The 25,424-nt window shown below is 44.9% G+C and overlaps 1 long non-coding RNA gene across 1 annotated transcript; it reads right to left on the reverse strand.

The window, feature by feature from the left end:
• Positions 1 to 713: 713 nt before the first annotated feature.
• LOC134479281 (uncharacterized) lies at positions 714 to 9,502 on the reverse strand. Its single transcript, XR_010052410.1, has 4 exons — positions 9,439 to 9,502; positions 2,851 to 2,914; positions 2,176 to 2,243; positions 714 to 1,681 (listed from the first exon to the last, which is right to left on the reverse strand). It is a non-coding gene; the product is annotated as an uncharacterized LOC134479281 (long non-coding RNA).
• Between the last annotated feature and the right edge of the window lie 15,922 nt (positions 9,503 to 25,424).

Consider the following 25,424-nt stretch of genomic DNA (forward strand, 5'->3'; position numbering starts at 1 on the left):
TTATGAGTGATTTTCTTTCTTTTTTCCCCTCACATTGTCTATACAGAAATCTATTAATAGTAATTCTTCTGAGGTGAGCCTTGCCTAACCTTTCTAGCTCTCCCACCCCACAAAGGTCTATGTCTGGGTGTTAAGCTTTCATTATATAACCATATTTTCCTCTTAGCTCTAAACGTACTAAATAAAGTCAGCTTCTGGTTCAGGGCTTGGATTATGTAGTACCAACTGACATCCTTAGACAGGGAGCCAGCAAAGAGCATGATGGGAAACCAGAAGGCTGGAGGCCATAATTTCCTGGGAGGATTTCCAGCCATGCTGTTTTTTACCTAGTGGTGGTAGTTTCTTATGCAAGCAGCAGCTGTTTAGGGGCTAGCTTTCTACATTTGCAAGTGCAGCTTTAATTCCTCTCCCTCTTTACAGAGATCAGAACCTCTGCAAAGCCTTCCCCTGATTCTCTACTGTGGTAACTTTATCTGTTAACATGATACAACCTAGAATCACTTGGAAAAAAGTCTCAGTGGAGGATTGGCTAAATTGACTACATTGGGTAGACAAACATCTCTCTCCCTCTCTGTCTCTCTGTCTCTCTCTGTTTCTCTCTGTGTCTCTGTGTCTCTGTGTCTCTGTCTCTCTCTGTCTCTCTCTGCTCTCTCTTTCTCTCTCTGTCTCTCTCTGTCTCTCTCTGTCTCTCTCTCTGTCTCTCTCTGTCTCTCTCTCTCTCTCTCTCTCTGGTGTTTTCTCTTAAATTATTGATGTAGGAAAACCCACACCACTATGGGTGGTACCATTCCCTAGGAAAAGGGGCTTGTACTTGAACACTATAATAGTAGAGAACTTAAAAGGCGTATAAGCAAGCAAACATGCATTCCTCTCTGCTCTTTACTATGGATATGCTGTTTCTGGCTGTACCTTGACTTCTCTGCATGAACGGATCATACCCTGGAACTGTGAACTAAACAAACCTTTTCCCCCACTAAATTGCCTTCTGTTTGGATATTTTATAACAACTGAAATGAAACCAAGACAACTTCCATTTGCATGTTTTAGATTTTTCTTGGAGTTCTCCATTCTTGATATTAGGTGGCTTCCTGCCTTTATTATTATTATTATTTTATTTATTTATTTACATTCCAGTTGTTGACCCCCTCAGTCTTTCCTTCCTACAATTCCTCATCCTATCCCTCCTTCCCCTTGCCTCTGAGAGGGTGCTCCCCTCACCAGGCCTCCCCTTTCCCTGGGGCTTCAAGTCTCTCAAGGATTAAGCTCATCTTCTCCCACTGAGGCCAGGCCAGGCAGACCTCTGCTACATGTGCCAGGGGCCTTGGACCAGCCTGTGTATGCTCCTGGTTGGTGACTCAGTCTCTGGGAGCCCCCTGGGGTCTGGGTTAGTTAAGACTGCTGTTCTTCCTATGTGGTTGTTCTCCCTTTCAGGTTCTTCAATCCTTCACCTAATTCAATCATGGGGTCTCTGACTTCAATCCAATGCTTGGGTTAAGTATCTGCCTCTGTCTCAGTCAGCTGTTGGTCGGGCCTCTCAGAGGACAGCCATGCTTGACTCCTGTCTGTAAACACATCGTAACATCAGTAATACTGTCAGGCTTTGATGCCTCCCATGAGATGGATCCCAAGTTGGGCAGGTCATTGGACCGCCTTTCCTTCAGTCTCTTCTCCATTTTTGTCCCTGCAGTTCATTTAGACATGGACAATTCTGGGTCAGAAATTTTGACTGTGCGTTAGTAACCCTTTCCCTCCACTTACAGCCTTGCCTATCTACTGGAGGTGGACTCGAGTTCCTTCTCCCAAATGTTGGGCATTTTGGCTAAAGTCACCCCCAATGATTCCTGAGAATCTCTGACCGCCCAGATCTCTGGTACCTTCTAGAGGGTCCCTGCATCTCCCATCCCCACCCACAAGGCTGCTTATTTCTCTTCATTCTCTTGGCCCTCTGGGCTTCTCTCCTGTGCCCCCCACCCATCTGATCCTGTTTCCCTTCTCCCCTCCCCCTCCCCTCTCCCACCTAGATCCCTTCCCCCTTCTGCTTCCCGTGATTATTTCCCTCCCCGTTCTAGTGGAATTGAAGCCTCCTCACTTGCACCTTTCTGCTTGTTCTACATCTTAGGGTCTCTAGGTTGTATCCTAGGTATTCTGTACTTTTCAGCTAACATAAGTACATACCATGCATGTCCTTTTGGGTCTGAGTTGCCTCACTCGGGATGATATTTTCTAGATCCATCCAGGGTTACCTGCAAAATTTTCAAGTCCTCGTTTTTAATAGCTGAATAATATTCCATTGTGTAAATAAACTATATTTTCTGTATCCATCCTTTGGTTGAGTGACATCTGGGTTGTTTCCAGCTTCTAGCTATTACAAATAAGGCTGCTATGAACACGGTAAAGCATTTCCTTGTCCATACAGTACTTGAAGTTTTAGCTAGAGCAATTAGACAATAAAAAGAGATCAACGAGATACAAAAAGGAAAGGAAAAAGTTGAAGTATCACTATTTCAGATGATATGATAATATACATAAGTGACCCCCAAAATTCCACCACAGCACTCCTACAGCTGATAAACAACTTCAGCAAAGTCTCAGGATATAAAATTAACTCAAACAAATCAGTTGCCTTTTTTGTACGAATACAGGCTGAGAAAGAAATGAGGGAAACAACACCCTTCACAATTGCCACAAATAATATAAAGTACCTTGGTGTAACTCTTATCATGCAAGTGAAAGATCTGTACAAGAACTTCAAATCACTGAAGAAGGAAATTAAAGGAGACCTCAGAAGATGGAAATATCTTCCATGCTCATAGATTGGTAGGATTAACGTAGTGAAAAGGGCCATCTTACCAAAAGCAATCCACATACTCAATGCAATCCCCATCAGAATTCCAACACAATTCTTCACAGTCAACTTCATATGGAAAAACAAAAAACCCAGGTTAGACAGAACAATTCCGAATAATAAAAGAACTTCAGGGGAATCACCATCCCTGACCTCAAACTATTCTACAAAGCAATAGTGATAAAAACGGGATGGTATTGGTACAGAGACAGACAGGTTGATCAATGGGATAGGCCCAGAATTAAACCCATATACCTATGGACATTTGATCTTTGACAAGAAGCCAAAAATATACAGAGGAAAAAGAAAACATTTTCAATAAATGGTGCTGGTCAAACTGGTGGTCTCTGTGTAGGCAAATTAAAATAGATCCATATTTATCACCTCGCAAAAGCTCAAGTCTGAGTGGATCAAGAACCTCAACATAAAGTCAGATACACTGAATTTAATAGAAGAGAAAGTGGGAAAGAGCCTTGAACTCGTTGGCACAGGGGGAAATTTCCTGAACAAAATACCAATGGCTAAGGCTCTAAGATCAACAATTGATAAGTCAGACCTTATGAAACTGAAAAGCTTCTGTAAGGCAAAAGCCACTGTCAGTAGGACAAATTGGCAACCTACAGATTGGGGAAAAAACAAATCTTCACTAACCCTACATCTGGCAGAGGGCTAATACCTAAAATATATAAAGAACTCAAGAAGTTAACTTACAAAAACCCCAAATAACCCAATTAAAAATGGGCTACAGAGCTAAACAGAGAATTTGTAACAGAATAATCTTAAATGGCTAAGAAGCAATTAAAGAAATGTTCACAGTCCTTAGTCATCACAGCAATGCAAATCAAAATGCCCAAGATTCCACCTCACACCAGTCAGAATGGCTAAGATCAAAAACTCAGGTGACAACACATGTTGGTGAGGATGTGGAGAAAGAGGAACACTCCTCCATTGCTGGTGGGATTGCAAACCGGTACAACTACTTTGGAAATCAATCTGGCAGGTCCTTGTAAACTGGGAGTAGTTCGACCTCAAGACCTGGCTAATACCACTCTTGGGCATATATCTAAAAGAAGCCACACCATAACACAAGGACATATGCTCCACTATGTGCTCCTTTGTCTTCTTAGTTACCTGGCTAATTAATAGCTTTAGAGGGAGCTACTGATTTGGTGGGTGAAATTCTTTGCATCCTAGTAACAAACTCTTTTTCTCTCTCGCTTGCTCTCACTCTTGTTCTTGCTGGTTCAATAAGTTCTCAGCATGTAACTTAAGCTGGCTTCAGACTCTCACTTCCCCTGACTCAGTCTCCAGAGTATTGAGATGATTACAGGCATGCACATTGCCATATGTGGCTAGCTTTGCATGGGATCTTCTAACCCAGCCAGAAATTCTCTACCCAGCCACTAGGAGTTTTCAAAGTCTGACCAACTTTCGCCATAACTGCAGGAGTCTGGAATTAATCTTATTTCTGTTTAAGAGAAGTACTGAATTCTTACTAAATTCAACCCCCCTTCTTTCTCCATCCATCCAGCCTCTCATTGATCTGCTTCTCATCCATTCATAAAAAGGATAGCATTGACATCTTGGTAAATTTCCATCTTTTTCATACAATGTTCCATTTTAGGACTCCTTTTCCAATGGGAAATAAAGGCAGAAGAGGAGAAAGTTTTCATTCTGGTTTCAGTGGTGCCCAATAGCACCTGCCAACATTGTCTTGGCCATGGACTGATGGGAATTTTCTCAGAAATGGACCATGGCTGTCACCTTGGTGTAAACTTGGCATGGGGTGTTTTGAGAATTGTCTTTTGATCTTATTTAGTCTCTTTTAAGCTGTGAAAATCATCCTCTGTGTAGATGCTTCATGGAAGATACTTCATGATTTGTATGGAACTTGTTGGTGTGAGGGTCAGTCCTTTTGTTACCATTTTCTGGGGAAAGGATCACAGCCTGTATCTAAACAAACTGAGTGGGGTGACCTATCCTCAAGAAGCCAATTAAAACAGCCATAGTAAGGCTGGAGAGATGGCATAGCTGTTAAGAGCACTGACTGCTCTTCCAGAGGTCCTGAGTTCAATTCCCAGCAACCACATGGTGGCTCACAACCATCTCTAATGGGGTCTCAGGCTCTCTTCTGGTGTGTCTGAAGACAGCTATGGTGTACATATATACATTAAAAATAAATAAATAATTCTTAAGAAAAACATAGCCAAAATAAAGGACAAAAAGCAGAAAGAGGAGACTTAGTCAATGAGATCACACTGGAAGGCAGGACAAAGAGATCCAGTGACCCCCTTCAGTCCTCCTCAGGGTCCTGTAAATGAGATTAAATTTTAATTGAGGGCCAGAGATATGTACTTCTAAAGAGCCATTGCCTAGTGTGGTCCCGCCCACCACTGACCCATCATTATGCCATCCAACAAGATAGCTCAACAAGCTGCTAAAACAAGTATGTCTTCTGGAGACAAGTTCCCCCTCTGGCTGGTGCCAGATTCCCAGGTTTTTTCCCTTTCCCAGCAAAAGAAACCCAGAGGAAATTTCTGTTTCTTGGGGTCCATTGTTTCAATAACCCGATAGTCAGACTGAAGGGCATAAGTGTCTCTTTAGAATATCTTCATTTATGCCAGGTTGCTGATGCCCTTGGGGGTTGAATGCCTGGACTCTGCTTCTGCAGAGTGATTTTTTTCACCCTACATCTCCAATACTCCAGAACTTAGCATACGCTGTCCCCTTTCTATGACACTCCTTACCCTTTCTGACTATCTCCTACTTGCCTTTGTCACACCCTGCTATGTTTCCACAGGGACCCACCTGCCACTCCATTGGTGATATCTCAAGGCCCTGTTGAAGCCTCTCAGAAGTTGATTCTGAAGCACAGATCAGTATGTAAGAGACTCCCAGGGGTAAGGAACTAGGGATTGAGCATAGGGGTTAGGGAGACAGGTAGCTGCATTGGGATGAAGCCACTGCTGAGACTCCAGTCTAGCCTTGCTCTGGACTCAGACATGGGGTAGAATCTTCCCTAGACATTGCACAGAAGTTGTTCTGGGAAAGCATGGGTAGTCACAGTATATGTGGTGTCCTCATTGTACTGTTAGTCTTTTAAACATTCTGGCTTCTGGGGACTGGTTCCTTCAGGATGGAAGCTGTATGAACCATGAGTGCCTACCTGCTTAAGGGGTTCATTTACTGTCTGGCCGTGCTTCTCATAGTGGAGTATGTTGGTTCCTAAATAAGACACCCTTCATAGTGGACCCTGAAACCTTCACTTACGATGTGGGCAACTGTCATCCACTCTTGTGTGAAGCAGGTCTTCTGTGTTGACCTCTAGCCACCCTGCCATGCCATGCCATTATAAGGCTATGGGAGAAGATCCAGGGCTTGGAAGGAAGATATGCAGTCAGTGCCTAAGGATGCTCGAGGGACAGATAGATGAAAGGGATGCTAAATGTCCTATAATGTACCAGGGTATTGGTACACGTCCTCAAAGAGTGTAGAAGGGGAGATGAACTTGAAGAAACCTCTACCAGAAGAGGACAGCACATATCAGCATATCTTGGAGCCTGCTCTCTGGCATTGGGTCTATCCAATGGCCTTTGTGACCTTACATAACCCATCCTGACCTCAAGAAGAAAGGACTTGTATGTGTGTGGTTCCCGGGAAGGCATGAGACTCACCTAGGTGCCCTGAAAGTCTGCGTGTAGCTGTACTCAGTCTTATGGACAATAGTTTGAAGGGGTGTATTATCCAGGGTGAGGAGCTGGGAGTGGGAATACTGCTTCAAGAGCAAATAACAGCTTTCTACCAACTTGAAGTCACTCTCACAAACACAAGAACATCTTTATTCTTACCAGAGATCCAGCACAGTGAGTAGGGGGATCCTCTTTTCTTCAAGTTCCATATCCAGGCATTCAAGTAAACATATTCTTCTAAAATGGCTCAATATTTTAACACATACTGCCTTCTATCCTTGCTGCTTCTCCTTAAACGATACAGTTTAGCAGCTACTTACCATAATAACGTTTACATTGCATTTGGAATCACGTGTAATTGTGGGGTTGTTTGTAGGATGCATAGACGGTGCCTATAAGATATATGTAAGCAAGTTGGGGATTTGGCTCAGTGGTAGAGCACTTGCCTAGCAAGTGCAAGGCCCTGGGTTTGGTCCCCAGCTCCGAAAAAAAGAAAAAAGAAAAAAATGTATGTAAGTGTTAAATTGCTTTAATTAGCCCCTTATGCCCCTTTGGATTTTGGTACCCTGGAGCCAGTTTCATGGGGATGCCAACAGATGACTGTGTTCTTACGGCCTGCCTCGTGTAGGTGAGAAGAAGGAAAGAGAAGTGAAGAGATGGTGCCACGCAGATGAAAAGTGGCAGTGCCTTGCACCACACTTCTGAGAAGCAGCCCTCGTGTGTGGGCCAGTCCAGTTTCTTAGTGGGTGTCATTGTTCTAAATTTACAGAGAAGGGGGGCAGTCTCAGAGAGAACCAGTAATGACTTGAGACAATGAAAACTGAGGAGGTCGTTATGTGTACACTGTTTAGTGTCATGTGAAATGTGTTCTGCTATAGGAATGGGGGTGTGCGAAAGAAAGGCTCAACGAAGGAGTCATAGGAAGACCACAAGAGAAGGATCACTTCCTTCAAGGTTAAAGGGTTGAAGATCGGTGCTCTTCACATGTAAGTACAGGAGGCCAGGAGAGCCTGGTGTCCTAGGAGAGCAGAAGTAATGTGTGACGGAGAATGGGTGGGTTTGTAGTGGTAGAGGGAAGTGACAGGGCAAAGCGACCTTCCCGGGAAGAGCATTCCTCCTCACTTAAAAGACCTTAGATGCCATCCTAGGGATCCAGAGAGCCTGACAGGACAGCACTTGCACATTTTGATCTTGGGACAAGAGGGTGGCAGGGCTCAATAGAGAAGGCCAGGATGGCAGCCTTCCCTCAGCACTCAAGCCTGCTGCAAATCTGCACGTGACTCTTCTGGTGCAAACTGAAGCTGCTTCCTGCAGATTTAATTCAGTGTCAGCTGCAAAGCTCTATTAACTAAATTGGCCATCAACCTGCGTGTCTGTTCCACATAATGGGGTTTTATACAAAACGAGTTTTTCACTGCGTTAAAAAGTGTCATGTTTGAATCAAAACTTATTCTGCTGCTCAAGCTAATGAAAGCCCCGAACAAGAGCTGATCAATGGGTCCTGAGGTGTTTCCATGGAAACAGGAGCAGAGAAGCAGTGCTCCTAGGTGATGCTCCAGGGTGCTCATTGGCAGAGCCCCTCCCCCAACTCATTCCACTTGAGGTACTAAGACCTGGAGGTGTACACAGAGCAGGGACTCAGACCCAGCGTTAGGTGCAGGAGGTCCCTCAGCCTGTCTGGGGCCGACTGAAAGCTCCGAGTGAAGGTCCCGCTGCAGTAGTTAAATTCCTATTTGAGGACGTGTTTTTAACCTGGCCTTGTGATAAAGACAACTGATCCCAGCAAGACCTATAAAACCAGTTACTCAGAAGGCTGAGGCAGGAGGATGGCAAATTCAGAATTTGCCCAGGTTCCAGAGTTAGGTCAAGCCTAGGCTGGATAACTCAGTAAGACCTTGTCACAGAGTTAAAAGCAAAAAGAAGGCTGGGCTGCAGTGGGAGAGGGCTTGTTTAGCACGCACAAGGCACTAAATTTAACCCCCAATACCACCAAAATGCAAACAAAGCCCTAAGTATGTGACGTTGAAGTTTCCCAGGCCTTCAGGGTTTCAACTGGAAGGTCTCCCACATGCCGACCACACGGTGGGTGGTCCTCTTCCTTTATCACACAGCGCTAGGGCTAGAGCGGTGAGAGTTGGCCTCAGACTTTAAGATGGCGTCCCACGGCAGGTCTGAGGAGTCAGTCCTCACCCTGGCTGTAGGGTTTCCATCTCCAAACATAAGGCGCAAGTGCGCTGCTGGATTAGAACCTAGGAAATGTGAACCTCAGTGTCATTCTTCAGATGGTAGACCCTCTGATGGTTCATTTCTCCATCCGTGGCCCTTCAAGCCCTGCTTCTTCTGTCTGGGGTAGGACTTGGGACAGCATATAGGCAGGCTTGATATCAGGGTGACTCCCACCTAGGTGCTGAGAGTGGGGAGGATGTAGCTGTCCTTCTGTCTATGTGCTGCGCTAATATCCCACCTGCAAGGTGCAGGGCTTTTTTTTTTTTTAATATTAGAAGCTTTAGTTTTCTAAGCACACCTACTCAGGCCTAGCCCTTCTTGGGTCTTCTTCGCTTTGTCACATCCGCCAAGGGAGGCCTTGAAGTTTCAATCCTCCTGCCTTTGTCTTCAGAGTAGCTGGGATCACAGGCCTGTACCACTAGGCCTGCCTAAAAATACATTCTACGACAAGGGGCAGTTAAGAGAGTCAGTCACCATTGTCACATCACACACGTGTGAGGCTGTCATGGGGGTGGGAGAGATTCTTCAAGCTTTCTCCACCGCTAAGTGACATACACACACACTCATGTCTCCAGAATCCTGCCTTTGTTTTTTAAAAACAAACAAGCAAACAAGCAACAAAAACAACAACAACAAGAAAAACCCAACCAAAACAAAAACAAAAATAGAGAATCATACCGGCCGCCAAAGGCAGCATTGTTCCGAGTCAGGCTTTAGCTGCTGCTTTGATGCCTGCCTTCTGGGCTGGCTTGTGCGAGCTGCTGTGAGGCCTGGCCGCCTGCCACAAGTCCACTCAATTTACCCACATGACCACATGGCTGGGGCCTGTCTTGTGAGGAACGTAAGGCCAGTGAATGGCCTATTCTGTACCAGGAACCAGGGTCTGATTCAATTTAAACCTGCCTGTTCAGGGACCAGCCTAGGGCAAGAAAGCCTGCTTTTTTTCTGAGAAGCGTAGGCAAGCTGCAGCCAGAGGCCCCGTAATCAGGTTTGCAGGGGTAACATCAGACCCAGCGCTGGTCCCCCGCCCCATTATCACCCGCCTCTGTGGGGTCAGTGTGGTGGCACGTCTGCCCTGTGGCCTCATAAGACTCCTCTTTCCCTCTTAATCAAATCCGGCCTCCAGCCTGGCATTCCCTTGGCCTGAAGTCATCTCCGTGGGGAGGGGAGCTGCACTGGGTGTTAGGCACACAGAACTGATGGCAAAAATGACTGAGAGAGGAACCCAAGAAATAATTTATAGCATACCCAGCAGAGGCGAGATCTGAGGTCAGAGTAGAGTAATATGCCTTTGCAAATGTCACAGGCCAGGACCTGGAAGAACAGGGACCTGAGAGTCAAGGGCACACAGTATCTAATATCATCTAGACCAGACTTTCTCAAAATGTGGGTAAGACGCCTGGGGGGGGTGTCAAAAAACCTTCTCACAAGGGTCACCTAAGACCATTGAACAACCCAGGTGTTTGTATTATAATTCACAACAGTAACAAAATTACAGTTTTGAAGTAGCAATGAAAATAATGTTATGGTCGGAGTTCTCCACAGGGGAACTACACGAAAGGGTCTCAGCATTAGGAAGAGTGAGAACTGCTGGTTTGGATGGACGGACAAGAACATGCTGAACACAGGGAGAGACTACACGAAGACAAGAAACTCCTAGGAGACCGCAGGTGTGGCCTACTTCTCCAGAAATGGGGGTTCCTGAAGGAAGTAGTAGGGAGGAGGGTATGCCCATTAGGGAAGAACATTCTATTCTCAGAGGCTCGGAGTGGAGGAAACCATATAACAAAGGATCCATCCCCTGAAGAGCCAGTGTGAAGAGGCCACAGTGCGCAAAGGGTTAAAAATAGGTACTTGCCCAGATCCAGACTCTCCTGGCCCATGTCAGGATCTCATCAGGAAAGGCAACTGATCAAGATTAGCTCCCCAGTTGGGATGGTGGTGTACACCTGTAATCATTACAGTTGGGGGGCAGGTAGAGGCGGGAGGATCAGGTATTCAAGTTCAAGTTTAAGGCCACCTTGGACTACAGGGGAACATGTCTCAAAAAAACAACAAAATAAAAAACAAATAATTTCCCCAAACCAACTAAATTAAATTATATTAAAATGCTATATCTTTAGAGAGATAGCAAAAGCCCTATTTCTGACTAGAGAGAGGGGGTTCGGAACACTCAGGCAGCGAAAAATCATGTGCAGATTCTGGACTGGGAGGTGGGCAGTACCATGAGATAGAAAATCTTAAGGAATCATACTTGAGTGAATTGCAGATGTAGGAGCTGAGAAGCTATGAAGGGAAACTCAGTGGCCCTGAGCAGTCTGTGAGGTCATCCAAATTAAGACTTAAAACCTGAAGGAATTGTCCAAGTATAAGGATGGAGAGAGAGAGAAAGAGAGAGAGAGAGAGGGACAGAGAGAGAGATCAAGAGAGAGAGAGAGAGAGAGAGAGAGAGAGAGAGAGAGAGAGAGAGGGGAGCATCTTCCATGGATGGTAGAGCCTCAGGATATCTGGGTCTGACTGGAGCTCAAAGGAGGCTTTCTGAAACTGTTTAGCCACCCCAGTAGAGGTTGATTTCCTCTTTGGGAGAGAATTTAAATGGCTCCTGTAAATGCTCCCAACACAGAAGTGTCATTAAACAGTGTTGTGTCTTATCCTTGCCTCCTCCTCTGTACATAAACCCAGCAACATGTTGTGCCCCTTTATTACTGATCCACCTAGCAGTGCATTGTGAACCTTCCCAGGCAGATGTCCCCTTTGATGATTACCAGAGATGTCTGGGAGCTGTCCAAGGTGTCCACGCTTCCCTCCAAAGAAGGCACTCAAAGCTGGAGAAAACCATGCTGTGGCTTGACAGCAGCTCCAGCACTAGATTGAGTCCATCTGCATCATTCATTTCTGGCGACCTGTCACTGTTTGACCTCAATTGCACCTCTGAGACAGTTTAAGGCAATGGCACCTTTTAATACCAAAGTGGTAACAAGGAACTTTGTGAGTACCAGAGCCTACCAGGAGTTTAGACATCACTCAATATGTCATGTCTTTTTTCCTAGGAAACAAACTCAGAAGACAAAAAACTCTTTTTCATGTCTCAAACCCCAGATTCAGAAAACCAGCGAGAGCCCTCTGCTTCCCTCTGTGCAACTGGTTCTCATGACTTACCTCTATAGAACCAGCAGTGTGTCATTAGGGAGACTTGAGCAGAGGTCAGCTACGGCCTCATAGTTTTTGTCTCTTGCTCTCCAGTTTTCTCCATATCTCAGCTATATGTGGGGTGAAAATGCTTTTCCTGGTGATACTCACAGTCCCAATATTGATGGACATTTGATGGACAGAGAAAGCCTGTCTAGTTAATGGTCTGCTTTGGAGACCACTGGTCTGAAGAGCGCAGCATGTGTGGGTTGGTTGGGGAAAGAAGATCTGGTCGCAGGCTCAGGAGTGATAATGGCAGGAGCTGGGTCATACAGATTTTCTCTCCTTCCCACCTGCCCAAAGCTTTCAAGTGTAATCACTTCTATTCTCTAGTTATTGTTCTATTCATTTTTAAAGTTAGGACATAATTCAGTAGAGTAAAATTCTCTCTTATTTCACACAGTTTTGTGAATTTTGAGAAATGCATGGAGCTACCAGGGCAGTCAAAGGATCAAACAGTTGCCTGCTACACCTCTGTAGTGAACTCCTCTCTCTCCCCTCAGTCCCTTGGACCTCTAATTTGTTTTCTGCTCCTATTGTGTTCTATTGTTTCTGGAGTATTGTTACCTGTCCCATCGTATGGGCATAATGGTCTGGTTATCCTGTCACTAGGTGAAGGCCATTGAGGTTGCCTCAGAATAGTCACACAAACCTAACAGTTCAGTCATGGTGAACTATATGCACCACAGTGATCTCCTGAGACTTTCACAGAGCTGAAGGATAGGTATGACCTAGGAACGTTGTAGCTATTGTGTGTCGTATGACACTCTTGTAATAATCTGCCAATCAGATGGAAGTTAAATATATGCACTTCTATACTGTCTGCCACACTTGGCAGCAGTTTTATAAAGGACTGTGCAAGTCATATTTATGTGTTAACTGTATGGCCTGTCTTTATTTTAGAACATCTGTCTATCTTGTATCTGTTTGCTTGTTTTTGTGAAACTGGGATCAAACTAGGCAAGAGCTCTACTACTGAGTTAAATCCCCATTCTATTTCGTACCTTTTGGAAGAAGGTTCACTGGGCTAGAAGTTTCCTGTTCTTCAAAGAGGAAGATAAATAATTCAGAATAGCTTCAGGAAGTTCCTGAAACTGACCAGATTCACTAGGCCCTCTCTCTGCCAGAGAAGGCAGATCTAAGCTGCAAAGACTATCAGGCTAGGCCAGATGCCAAGAAAACTCAGGAACAGCCTGAGCAGAAAAAAAAAAGATTTAAAATCAGAGGAACTGCCTGGAAGAAGCAGAAACCAGCTGAGAGACCTGAAGAGGTTTAGAGCAACAAAGGCAGTGGGAAAGGAAGTGGATACTCTCCCACCTACTGGGCCACCTGCAAGGTGTGCTGTATATTCCAGATTCCCAACTTTGGGATCTGTCTACTCTGCTGTGGTGAGCTTCAATGTTGCAGCTGTCTTTGAGTCATTTCTCCTCCAGTTAGTAACCCAATAAAACAAACGAATTGTTCCCTGAGTTAGACTTTGGTGGTCTGTCATGGGATTCCCCTGTGAAGCGAGTAAACCAGTATCCCCAGGGAGAGTTTTGTCACCCAGCAGCCAGGGAGATAGCTCATTCAGTCACCTGCCTGCTGTGCACCCACAAAAGCATAAAAGGGTAAGCTCAGGTTTGTGAGAGACCCTGCCTCAACCGAATAAGGTGAGAATTGATAAAGGAAGACATCTGCTGTTGATTTGTAGCACATACAGAGACACAGACACAGACACAGTCACAGGCACAGGCACACGCACACGCACACACACACACACACACATTGAGCTGAGCAACCCACCTGCACATGTACACACATATGCACATGCAAGACTGAGTATAAAACAGTCTGATGTGTGATATCAGCATCAGACTCAGATTTCTTGAGCTTGTCTCTTGGTTGACTCATATCCCCCTATGTCTTGATTTAATCTCATGTTGTTGTCTTTGTCATGGCTCTCTACAGGCTGAACCAAATGCACATACAGTGTGGCCTAGATATGTCATGGGTTATACTAGCCTTTTTTTTCTTTAAACTTTTTTTTCACTCAAGGCTCCTTTTGGTGAAGAAAAGTTTACACCTGCCTTGGGCTATGTAGCCAAATAAAATGTATAACTCAAAATGTACTGGTAATAAACTATGAAGAAATGTATTTAAAAATAATTCTTATAAATCTATATGTTACCATTTATTACAGACGAAAGCCAATTTGCATACTAATGAGATAGACATGCTTGTTTATTTTTATAGGCAGAATTAAATCTTGGCTGAATCGTTGATTCTGCAGGATGTAGAGCTTCTTCAACATTTTTCAGGGTTGATCGATATTTTGATCTTGTGATTGTCAATGCTGAGAACGGCACTCACATAAATATGCAGTACAGAGTAGCAGAAGTGTGTTCTGGGCCATTTCAGAAATTGTTGGAAATTCTGTTCTAATCTCAAGCCAGAACTCATTTAATAATTTTTAAAACATGAAATTGAAGTCAGCAACTCCAACAGCAATTTAAAAAAAAATTAAACATTTTGCCGCAATGCAAACTGAAGATACACTAACTTTATTATTTACGTTGGGGAGGAATGGTGGTAGGAAAACAGCCTTTGTTTTCCATAATTAAACCATGGTGGCTCTGTGAGAGCAGAAATTTTTGTTAAGTGCACCAAAACACCACAGTTCATAGCATGCTATAGTCTCGGATGTGAGCCAAGGTGTTTGAGGCCAGGTCAGTTGACATTGTGGTATGATGGCAGAAGCTGGGCGCTGTGTGCATGTTACCTGCTCAGAACCATGGCTGCAGTGAAGTTGTGTGTCACCACACAGGCAAGAGCTGCTGCTCCATTTGTTACGCATTTGACTCGAGCTCACTGATGACAGCACATTCAGAAAGGGTCTCGTGACTGCTGTGACATTTCCACAATCCCATTGTTCACTTACACCAACCCACCACCCACAGTTTAGGAAGTTGTAGCCCACGTCATCTTGGCTCAGGGACACTTGACGTTGTTCTCGTAACCAAAGCACCAAACCATTTCTCTGGGCATGTCCTGACCTAGCAGGGGGTGCTTGACTTTGGTCAGATTCAGGAATAAAGCCCTTGCCAGCAATCACACATTGGCTTTTATAGCTGTAAATGATCAGTTCTGCGGGGTGAGAGCCAAGCAGCGAGCTGGTTGAGTCATGTGTTAAGTGCATGTCTTACATTTTGAGAAGATACCCACCTTCAGTCCAAAGTGGTCAACCGCTTTTCACTCCCTAGGCATGAGATAGGAGAGGCCTGGCTTCTCCTAGCTTCACCAGGGATCCATTGCACCAGGGCTCTGCTCCACAGTCTCTGCCCAGCCATTGGCACAAGCACACAATGCACTGTTTAACTTTGAGAACTATTGTGAATTACCATTTCCGAATTTTTCAGAGGTCCAAACTGAAGCTCAGAGTAAAAAGTGACTTATCCACAGGACACTCAGTGACCTTCAAGGTCAAGACATTCAGTGGGTTCTTCTTGCTGGGGCTGGACCTCTCACCAGGGTAGAACAGATTCTCCCAGGCTGTGATGAGGGCCTAACAGGGATCTGACAAGAATGAAGGAGACAAAGGGAAGCTTTGTCTGCTCCCTTGCGACCCTTCCTGGAAGTCTTGATTTCAGTGGGAGCTGGGGTTGAGCACTGACAGACAAACCTGGGGAGAGTAAATGAGGCAGGGGAGGAAGCACGACATAGGTGTGCAGGTGAAAATAATGACCCTTGAAGCTTAGTGGATGGCTCAGCAGTTGAGAAATCTTGAAGAAGATGCAGACTCAGTTCCCAGCCTCCATATTCCACAGTTCCCAGGCTCATGACCACCTGCAGCTGTCAATCATCTGTCACGTGTACACAAACATATCTACAGAGGTATACACATTTTTTAACTTCTTTAAAGAAGGCACATGAACCATGTTTGGACCTGCTAGGCTTCCAGTATGTTTTGAGAGACATTGCACACTGAAGGGGTCTGCTGGGTCTGGAGCAGACAGGAGTGGTAGAGCACAGGGAACTGTGATGTCAGGAAATGGTTTTCTTCTTGTCTGCATGGTGAAGAATATAATCATTCCCACCCCCGAACACCCATGCAGTGAGGCTGAAGGAACGCTGCCAAGGGCCCAGTGTCCCGATGTTAGGTATCTTTCTGAGTAGCTTTCCATTCAATTGTTCTGAGACAGGATCTCAAGGATTCAGCTCACAGAAGAACACCTCACAATACTATAGATAAATGCTTTCCTGGATCTGAGGTTTTCAGACACTCTGTCTTCTCTGTGGCACCTAAACTTCCCTTTCTTCAGAGCCACTGAAGGAATCCACCAATCCTTCAAGACTCATCCCTTCCAAAGAGCTGCCAGGGATCTGGTAGATCTGACCATCAAAACCCATCTCTCCCCAGACCAGGGTTCCACAGGGCTCTGAAGGAACTGTGTTCTCAGTCTCTGTGTATCATAAAATGTACTTATAGCATAAACAAATCATATTAGCCATTGCAAGCGGCAGCAGACATTGAGTAACATTAAGCACATTCATAACGTACAAAACGCTTTGCACTGAACGTTTCCAAAGTGTTTCATCTCACAGTGCTCCCTCTATCCGATGTGCTCCCTGTTTACGTATTTCTACCTTCCCCACGGACCCTGGCAACTGCTAAACCACTCTCTGTGACGTTGACAACACTTGGTACCCCTGTGAGTGGCATCACACAGCATCTGTCATTTGCTGCCTGGTTACTCACACTTACCATGATGTCCTCGGGGCTCACCTCTGCTGTCACAGTGTCAGTATTGTGTTGTTCTAACCCATATCACATGGCACATAGGTCCATATTTGTTTGTTCATTATTTGTCAGTGGAAGTCAGGCTGAGATTGCTGCTACTAGGTGGTCATTGTACCCTGAATCCCTGCTTTCAATTCTTTGGGTACCTACCTAGGAATGGCATTGCTGGGCCATATGGGAAACTGTATTTAACTTTCTGAGGACCTTTCACCTGCTCAGGAGCATGAGGAGACTGCACCGCCCCCCGCCATTCCTCCACTCAGTGGCAAGATCTAAAGAGCATTTTGAGATGATCTCCAGTTCAAAGGTCACCTCTACATATTAAAGAAGTTTATCACTTTTTAATATATTTATCTTGTGCATATATGTGTGGACACGTGCACACAAATGGAGGTCAGAGGGCAACCTGCAGAAGGCGATTCTCTCCTTTCCACTATGTGGGTGCCAGAGATTGAACTCAGGTCATCGGGCTTAGTGACATCACCTTTACTCACCGACTCATCTCAGTCCCCAGCCCCCAGCTCTTTACTTCCTGAAACTGTGCCTCCGTTCTGTTTATATGATCATAACACCTCCTCAAAGAGTTGCTATAATTATTGTTCTTATTTATTTATTTATTTATTTATTTATTTATTTATTTATTTATTTATACAGAGTCTCATGTAGCCCAAGGCTGCTTTTAACTCAACTTATACACAGAGAAGACCTTGAACTTCTAATTCTCCTGTTTCTACCTCTCTTGTTTTGGGACAATGGGCGTGTACACAAAGCCTGGTTTCGCTGCAGTTATGCAGTTACTTAAGAGGCTCACAATACAATATGCCTGGCACACTGAAGGTGCTCTGTACATACCCACCTTGCCACCGTCGCACACTTCTGTCTTGTTTTCTGCAAAGCACAAGGGTGGAGGGAGCATCCTATTTACCGAGTATCTGCAGAAAGGTATGCGTGGGGGCATCCTATTTACTGAGTGCCTCCAAATCTGAAGTGCTTTTGGGACAACTGGGTGGAAGCGTTTTGTGGCAACTTTCTTTAGAAAACATCTCCCCCTTTAAAAGAAGCCCACAATTCCTCCACATGCTCTCCCATCTGTTCCCCCAAATGTGATAATTAGGAAATGATGCTGTCACTTTCCAAAGTGTGAAAGCTGCCCCTCCCCTCCCATCTCTGAATGACACGGCAGAAGGATGGGCAGATCTATGGGCTCAGTAAGTCTCATCCTCAGGACCCCAGAGCACATGTGGCCCAGATTTTGCTGGGGTCACAAACCAGGGCTTTGAGGCAGCCTGAGGTATGCAAAGATTACAGAAGCCCAGGTGTCTGAGCACAAGGTCCTGGGAGAGTACCTGAACCATCCCATAGTCATTTGTGGTCCTCTTCTTGTGAAGTCCTCACCAATGTTTAGTGCAGAGAATTGAGCAACTATCTTCAAGCTTCAAGTGGTGATCCACGGATGTACTGTGGGCTTTGAGATTCATCAATATGGGAAAAGAGCTAGATCATTCTTCCCCTTTCATTCTCCTTTCCTCAGCAGATGTATTCAGTGTGTGTGTGTGTGTGTGTGTGTGTGTGTGTGTGTGTGTGTGTGTGTGTGTGTCTATCTGTGTGTGTCTAGTCCTCATTAGGTTGAGAGGTCCATTCATACTTAAATAGTTTAGTCCTAGATTTAATAGTGTCTGACAAAATTATATTCAAGGACCACAGGCTAGGAACTTGTATTAGTTTGTATTTTCCCACTGTCTTAAAAGTCCTCTATCTTTTTTTTTTTAAGTATAGAGGTTTAGTCAGTTAACAGTTCTGGATACTAGGAAGTCAAGCCCATGACATCAGCATCTTCCTGGCCTCTGGTGAGGGCCTCTATGCATCAGAATATGGCAGAGGGTATTGCATGGAGAATAAGCACACTATACTATAAAGCCATTGATGCCATCGTGGGAACCCCACACTTGTCATCTCATTTAATCCTAATCCCCACCAAAAGGCTCCACATGCTATCAGCATAGGTTCTCATGGCAAGCTTTTGGGGACACCCTCAAAGATATATTATTTGGAAGGTTTTGTAGGTGTAGCAAGTTAAGGTGAGGTCAGTAGGACTATGGTAGGTTCTGATCTATCAGGCTGACTGGTAAGGGTAGTAGAAAAGGAACTGATGTTACATCAAGAACCATCCTGCTTGACAGAGAATACAGTGATACTCCTGAAAGCCAGGGGACTCAGCACTGCTAGCTACCACCAAGCCAGGAAGAGGCAAGGAAGGCTGTCCAAAGCCTCAGATGGATCCCGGTCCTGTTGAGACCTCGGTATTACACTTTTGACCCCCAGAACCATGAACCAATATATCTCTCCACCTTGGGCTGGGGACATAGCTCAGTGGGCTAAACTCTTGCTGCACAAACATGAGGACTTGAGTCCAGTCCCTAGCACCTACATAAAAAGCCAAGTGTGGCAGCACATGCTTATTATTCTAGCATTGGGGAAGCAGGGACAGGGATGGATCCTTGGGGTTCACTGGTTAACTGGCTTAGCTGAATCAGTGAAACCCATGTCTTATTGTGTCCATAATAAAAGAGACAGCTCCTGAGGTACAACATCCAAGATTGGCCTCTGGACTCCACATACATGTGCACACATGTACAAGTGTGCCCCCTCGACACAGGAGCATGTGTACAAAAAATCCCCCACCTGCTGGTACTTTTCTAGGGAAACCCTAGGAAAAGCATATTCCGAGGACTACAAACCTACAGCTCTGGGCTGTTTGTCCTCAAAACTCTCAGGGCAGATAATCAGGCTCTGGCTTGTCTCATGTGCTGTACAGGTGTGCTCCACCGTAGCTGTGTCCCCACACCTGTCACTTAACAAATCAGAACCCGACGCAAAGATTAGGGCTCAGGTTGCTTATTTGGGAAATGATCCTGGGAATGTAAAGGAAGACAGAAGATCAGAGGACAAGTTAACAACAGATGCGAGGGCTAGGGACTTACTGAAGTGGCAGAGCAATTGCCTAGCATGTGTAGGGCTTTGAGATATGTCACTGAGCTTTTTCTACCATGGTCTCTGGAGCCCCATTGTCCTAGAACCCTTTACTAACTGTACAGACTGTCCTTCCTAAGAATGGAAGACTAAAGTCTTATTTCTGTTCTCCATTGGTAGAGAATTTTACTGGTTACCTACACTAGCAATCTATTGCCAAAAGAGCAGTTCAGTGGTTTATAAAACAACAACCTGTACCAGAAAACTTTTTTGTCTCATTTCTATTGGTCAGGAACATAGGAGTGATTTTACTGGACGATACTGGCTCAGACTCTCAGGGGTTATAGTTATGTAGTCAGCCAGAGTTGTTTACAGCTTAACTCGGGGTGAAGAGTATTGTTCCAAGATGGTACGCTCACATAGCTGTTGACCTAAGGCTCTAGTTCCTTACCTTGTAGGTCTTCCCATAGGATGGCTCACAATGTAACTTCCTCCCACACTGAGTGAACTGAGAGCGAACCCACAGGGAGGACAAACACATAAAAGAAAAGCTACAGCCTTATGATCTAACCTCAGAAATAACACATTGTCCCTTTTGCCTCATGCTGTTGGCCCCATAACAGAACTGGGGTGTTCCTCTAGACACTGTCCAAGAAGGCACGGATCACCAAGAACCATGTTGGAGATGGCTTCCGCAGGTGTGAACCTTGGAGAACTCAACCTTATTTCCAGTATGGAACTATATCCACTCTTGGGGTGAACGAGCCCACATAGTTGTTGAATGAGGTAATGAAGGTTGTTGGTATGCCCAGTAAGCATCTGCTATGGCTGGATGGGATTGGCAGTAGTCTGTTGAATGTAGCAGAAAACACGAATATTACAGTGGAATGTTCCAAAAAGTGATATCCTTCCCTCCCTGGCTGTCCTTTGTCATTCCCACTTGCTAATCATGCATATCCTTCCAAATCAAATTCTGGTCCCACCCTAGCCCTGAAACCTGCCTCCCAGCCTTCATGTGGGCATGCTTGGATGTTTGTATGGAGGCACAGAACAGTACAATACTGCTTGTTGCAAGGTTGACTCCAAAGCATGCCTGGAGAACTAAGGAAAGCAGCAAGATTGGCAACAATAATCCTACTTCCTTTGCCAATGTGTCTGAGAGGCTCATTGGGGACCAAGAACCTTTCATTCCAATATGAGGGAGATCTGCTGGGGGCTTCTGAGAAAAGTGTCCCAACTTACCATAGAGACACAGAAAGCACTCCTCATTTATCTGACTGGAGGTAGAGTTGTCTCCAGGCCACTAGTGGGCCTGCCCAGGATTATAGTTCTTCCCGCGGCCATTGTGAACCCAAATTAGGCTTTAGAACTTCAACAATTCTCTAGTTTGTTTAATTTGTAATGGAATATGTCTCCATCTCTCTGTGTCTCTGTCTCTGTCTCTGTCTCTGTCTCTGTCTCTGTCTCTGTCTCTCTCTCTCTCTCTCTCTCTCTCTCTCTCTCTCTGGTTCTAGTCTTTTAATGGACATGTAGCTCACATCCAGAAGGCACACAAAGCTTATACATGTGTATGCACATGAAGCTATCATCAGAGTCAAAGTTTAGAGCGTCACCGGGTCTCTTCAGTGGCCCATATGCCTTGTGCCCTTTCCCAGTCATTATACCCCAAGTTAACTTTCTGTCTGACTTCTGCCATAATTCATTGGAAAAGTGGAGCATGTATTCTTTCATGTCAGCTTTCTTGATTAGCCTGTAGTTTGGAAAATGAAACCATGCTGTAGCCCTTTCCTCTACTGCATAGTATTCCCTAGCATGTGTAAACCATAATTTAAGTAGTCCATTATCTACAGATATATCTTCTGTTTAATTCTGCTATGCACATTTTGTGCCATTCCTTTGGCGAGCCCAAACATGCATTTTTGCTACATGTACATGGGAAGGAACCATTGGCCACAGAGTATATGTAAGCATGTATTTGGGAGTTATGACCAAATGCTTCCAAAGGAGGTGTACGGATTCATGCTCCCGTCACAAATATGTCAGTGAATGCCTCAGCACATTGGCCATTCTTCCTGCATTTGGGCACCTTCGTAAAATGGTCCTCTCTTTCTTCAGCTGATCTTCATCATTTGAAACATTTATTCTCAAAAATTCACCTATTGGTAAAATACAGAACCCAAGAGATGACACCACACTGCTGTGGTTATTTTCAGATCCACAGAAGTTGAGCTGCCCAACACGCAAGTCCTCCCAGCTTAAAAAAGGTGAAGAAGCCTCATTCTGCCTTGCTGTCATGTCAAAAGGGTTCTTTTTATGGTTCGTGTACTATCAAAAGCTTTGTTTCGTTGTTTGTTTGTTTTTTCTTTTTGTACTTTATGCTGGCAATTTCGAAATGACTCCTAAGTGCAGAGAGGAAGTGTGTCTGATGTTCCTAAACAAGGAGATGTGGTAAGATAATAAATAAAACATAAGCATCCCATGGGCGTGGATTATTGTGCTGGGCCAGGCCATGAGTTTAGCATTAATGAATCCATAGTACATGCTTAATAAGTTGTTAATTAATTAATTAATCTTTCCAGACCTAACGTTGATTACAAAGTCTTGTGCATGCTACATAAATGTTTTATACCCAGACTGACTCGCGCTCTCTCTCTCTCTCCGTCTCTCTTTTTGTCTCTCTCTGTCTATCTCTTCCCCCTCTCTTTTTTGAGAAAGTCTCATGTAGCCTGGATTGGCTTTAAGCTCATTATTTAGTCTAAAATGACCCTGAACTCCTGATCCCCTTGTCTCTACCTTCTGAGTTACTCGATTACATGTGTGTGCCGCCATGTCTGGTTTACTCAGTGCTGGAGGTTGAACCCAGGGATCCATCAGTGCACAGTAACTACTCTACAACTTCCCTAGCTGCTTTTGTACTTCTCAAAATTCTGGAACAGAGATTTCCTAGGATGGCTGTGGACTCACTCTAGACCCTAGACAGGCCTTTGTATTCTTCTGCCCCGTCCTGCTGACCTGCTGAGGAGCTGAGATCATAGACCTGTGCCACGAAGCAGGCCAATAAGACATCTTATGTAAACACACACACACACACACACACACATACACACACACACACACACGCACACGGTAAGGTTGTAAGTCAGGGGAAATAGGAGCAGAGATTGCGAGGGCTGGTTCAGTGTTGATTTGCCACTCATGGTGGCTGAATAGGACAGAATAAACTAACTCACATAGGCCAAAATTCATTTCCATTCAAAACATTTATGTAGGCAGTGACTTAGAAAAGAAGTATATTCTCTGGGTTCTGCCTATCCTAGAGTGACCAGAGAATCTAGAGGGCAACGTAAGGGTCTGAAGTACCTCAAGGCATCTCTTGCTCTCACCATGCCATTGCCTTCCTGCCATGGTCTCTGGTCCCCAGAACCTGCCCCAGCCAGAGCAGTTGATGATCAGGGTTTGGAAGAGTGAGATTAGCTTCTGAGAAGCTTTGGGGACATCTATCCAAGCCTCGTTCTACCCACTTGTGAAGTGGGGGTTCAGCTACTATGTGGGTTCAATCTCAGAGTTGTTGTAAGGATCAAATAGAAAACAAATGTTCACAATAGAATTTGATAGAGTGGAAATGCCTAAGACAAGAGAGAAGGTTGGATGTTGGCTGTGAACTTGCATGTAAGAGTCAATTTTACTTCATCAAGTGTGGACGCAAACATTCTTCAACACTGACTTCATGTGGGGAGGCTAGCAAGGTCATGGTCTGAGAGCAGGAGAGAGGTGGAAGTCTCAGCTAAACCTTGCTCAGAATCCACACAGGCAACAATCCCTGTGCAAACACATCTGCCTTTCACATACCACCTTAGACCTCAGAAAAAAGGTTTGGAAAATTTCAAAATGAAGCAATATGAAAAAGAAGAAAGGTGCTTTGCTCACGTTTTCCCTGACTTATAACATACAGCCTTACCGTGTGTGTGTGTGTGTGTGTGTGTGTGTGTGTGTGTGTGTGTGTGTGTGTTTACATAAGCCGTCTGCCGTCTGGCTTCGTGGCACAGGTGTACGATTTCAGCTCCTCAGCAGGACGGGGCAGAAGAATACAAATCTGAGCTGTCTAGGGTCTAGAGTGAGTCCACAGCCATCCTAGGAAATCTCTGTTCCAGAATTTTGAGAAGTACAAAAGCAGCTGGGGAAGTTGTAGAGTAGTTACTGTGCACTGATGGATCCCTGGGTTCAACCTCCAGCACTGAGTAAACCAGACATGGCAGCACACATCTATACTTGAAATGCTGGTGCGTGCCTTTGGGAGGCTGAGGTAGGTGCATCTCTGAATTCATGGCCAACCTGGTCTATAGGGAAGCCCTGGAGAAAGAGAGAGAGAGAGAGAGAGAGAGAGAGAGAGAGAGAGAGAGAGAGAGAGAGAGAGAGAGAGATTAATTAACAAGGTCAGGTGATAGTGTCAAGAAACTGGTCAAAAAAAGAAACATTTCTCTGTAAAATCACTGTATACATAGAAACACCAGGGGAAGAACATGTGTAGAAAGTGATACCCATTCTACAACCTTTTGTATATTTCAAAAAGTGACTTGTTGACTTTATAACACTCAATGTTCATGAAATAAATAAAAAAAGAATACTAAGGAAAACTTACAAACTAATGGAATTACCAAAGAAACAAGCCCAGCTATTCTGGTGCCCAGCTACTCTCTCTGTGCTTAGCTACTCTCCTGGCACTCAGTTTGCCTTGATCTGGGTGTTTGTGCCTTTACCTCTCGTCCTGCCCTATATTTATCCCCCAAAGATTATCCTAGAACTCAAATCCACCATTAATAACCTGCAATTGACCAATTAGGTTCAGCCTCGAAGTTGGAATTACACAGTTGAAATTTTAAACGTTTGGGTTCAGCTTAGGAAACAAATGAGACCAGAAAGCCCCATTTTACTTAATGAGGCAAATTTACTATCATTAGTGGTAATTAAGATTAAAGTGTTAATGACTCTGTTTACCTTGGTGGGAAAACAGGCGGGGTGCATTTCTGCAGGCAAGGCAGGGGCTGGACACAGGGCTTTGCCTGGGATGGAAAGTCCCCAGAGTGTGGAGAGTGCAACCTTCTCTCTGCTCCTCTAATACTGAGGGATTGAAGGGTCCTGAGTGAATAATGCTTTATGTTGGAAAAACTGAGGCTGAAAGTACGGACAGGGCTGACTTGCCCATCACAGTCCCAAAGCAAGCTGCAACACCCTACTTGGAAACTGGTTCCAGGGACGTGTTGAGCTTTTGCCTATGGGAAAAAATGTGAAGCAGGGAAAAAAGGGGCTGTCTATAGAGGGACAAGGTGTATTGGTTACCTGCATGTAGGATTTCAAATGAACTACGTTAACCCTGATAACTATAAGTAATAGTATAATTCCTGCCACCCCATTTTACAGATGAGAACAATAGAGGCAGGGAAAGCAGAACAGTTTGTTCCAAATAGCTCAGTCCTTAAGTCTGAAGCCCAGATTGACTCACTCCGTCCTCAAGCCCTCAAAGATCCCCGGCTCTCCTGCTACATCTTTCCAGTGTGGTTACCCTAAATCTTCTGGAGGGAACCTGAAAGGGATGACAGAGATCAAAGAGTGTTTGGGACCTGACGGGGCCTGCCTACCCTTCCTGGGACTGCCAGTGCTTGTGAGGACCAGCCCCACCCAAGTTCCTCTGCCGGGCTTCAGGGTGGGAAAGGACAGGGCTGTGGTA

The sequence above is a fragment of the Rattus norvegicus genome, chromosome 6 (genome assembly GCF_036323735.1).
Source record: "Rattus norvegicus strain BN/NHsdMcwi chromosome 6, GRCr8, whole genome shotgun sequence".
Classification (NCBI taxonomy): domain Eukaryota; kingdom Metazoa; phylum Chordata; class Mammalia; order Rodentia; family Muridae; genus Rattus; species Rattus norvegicus.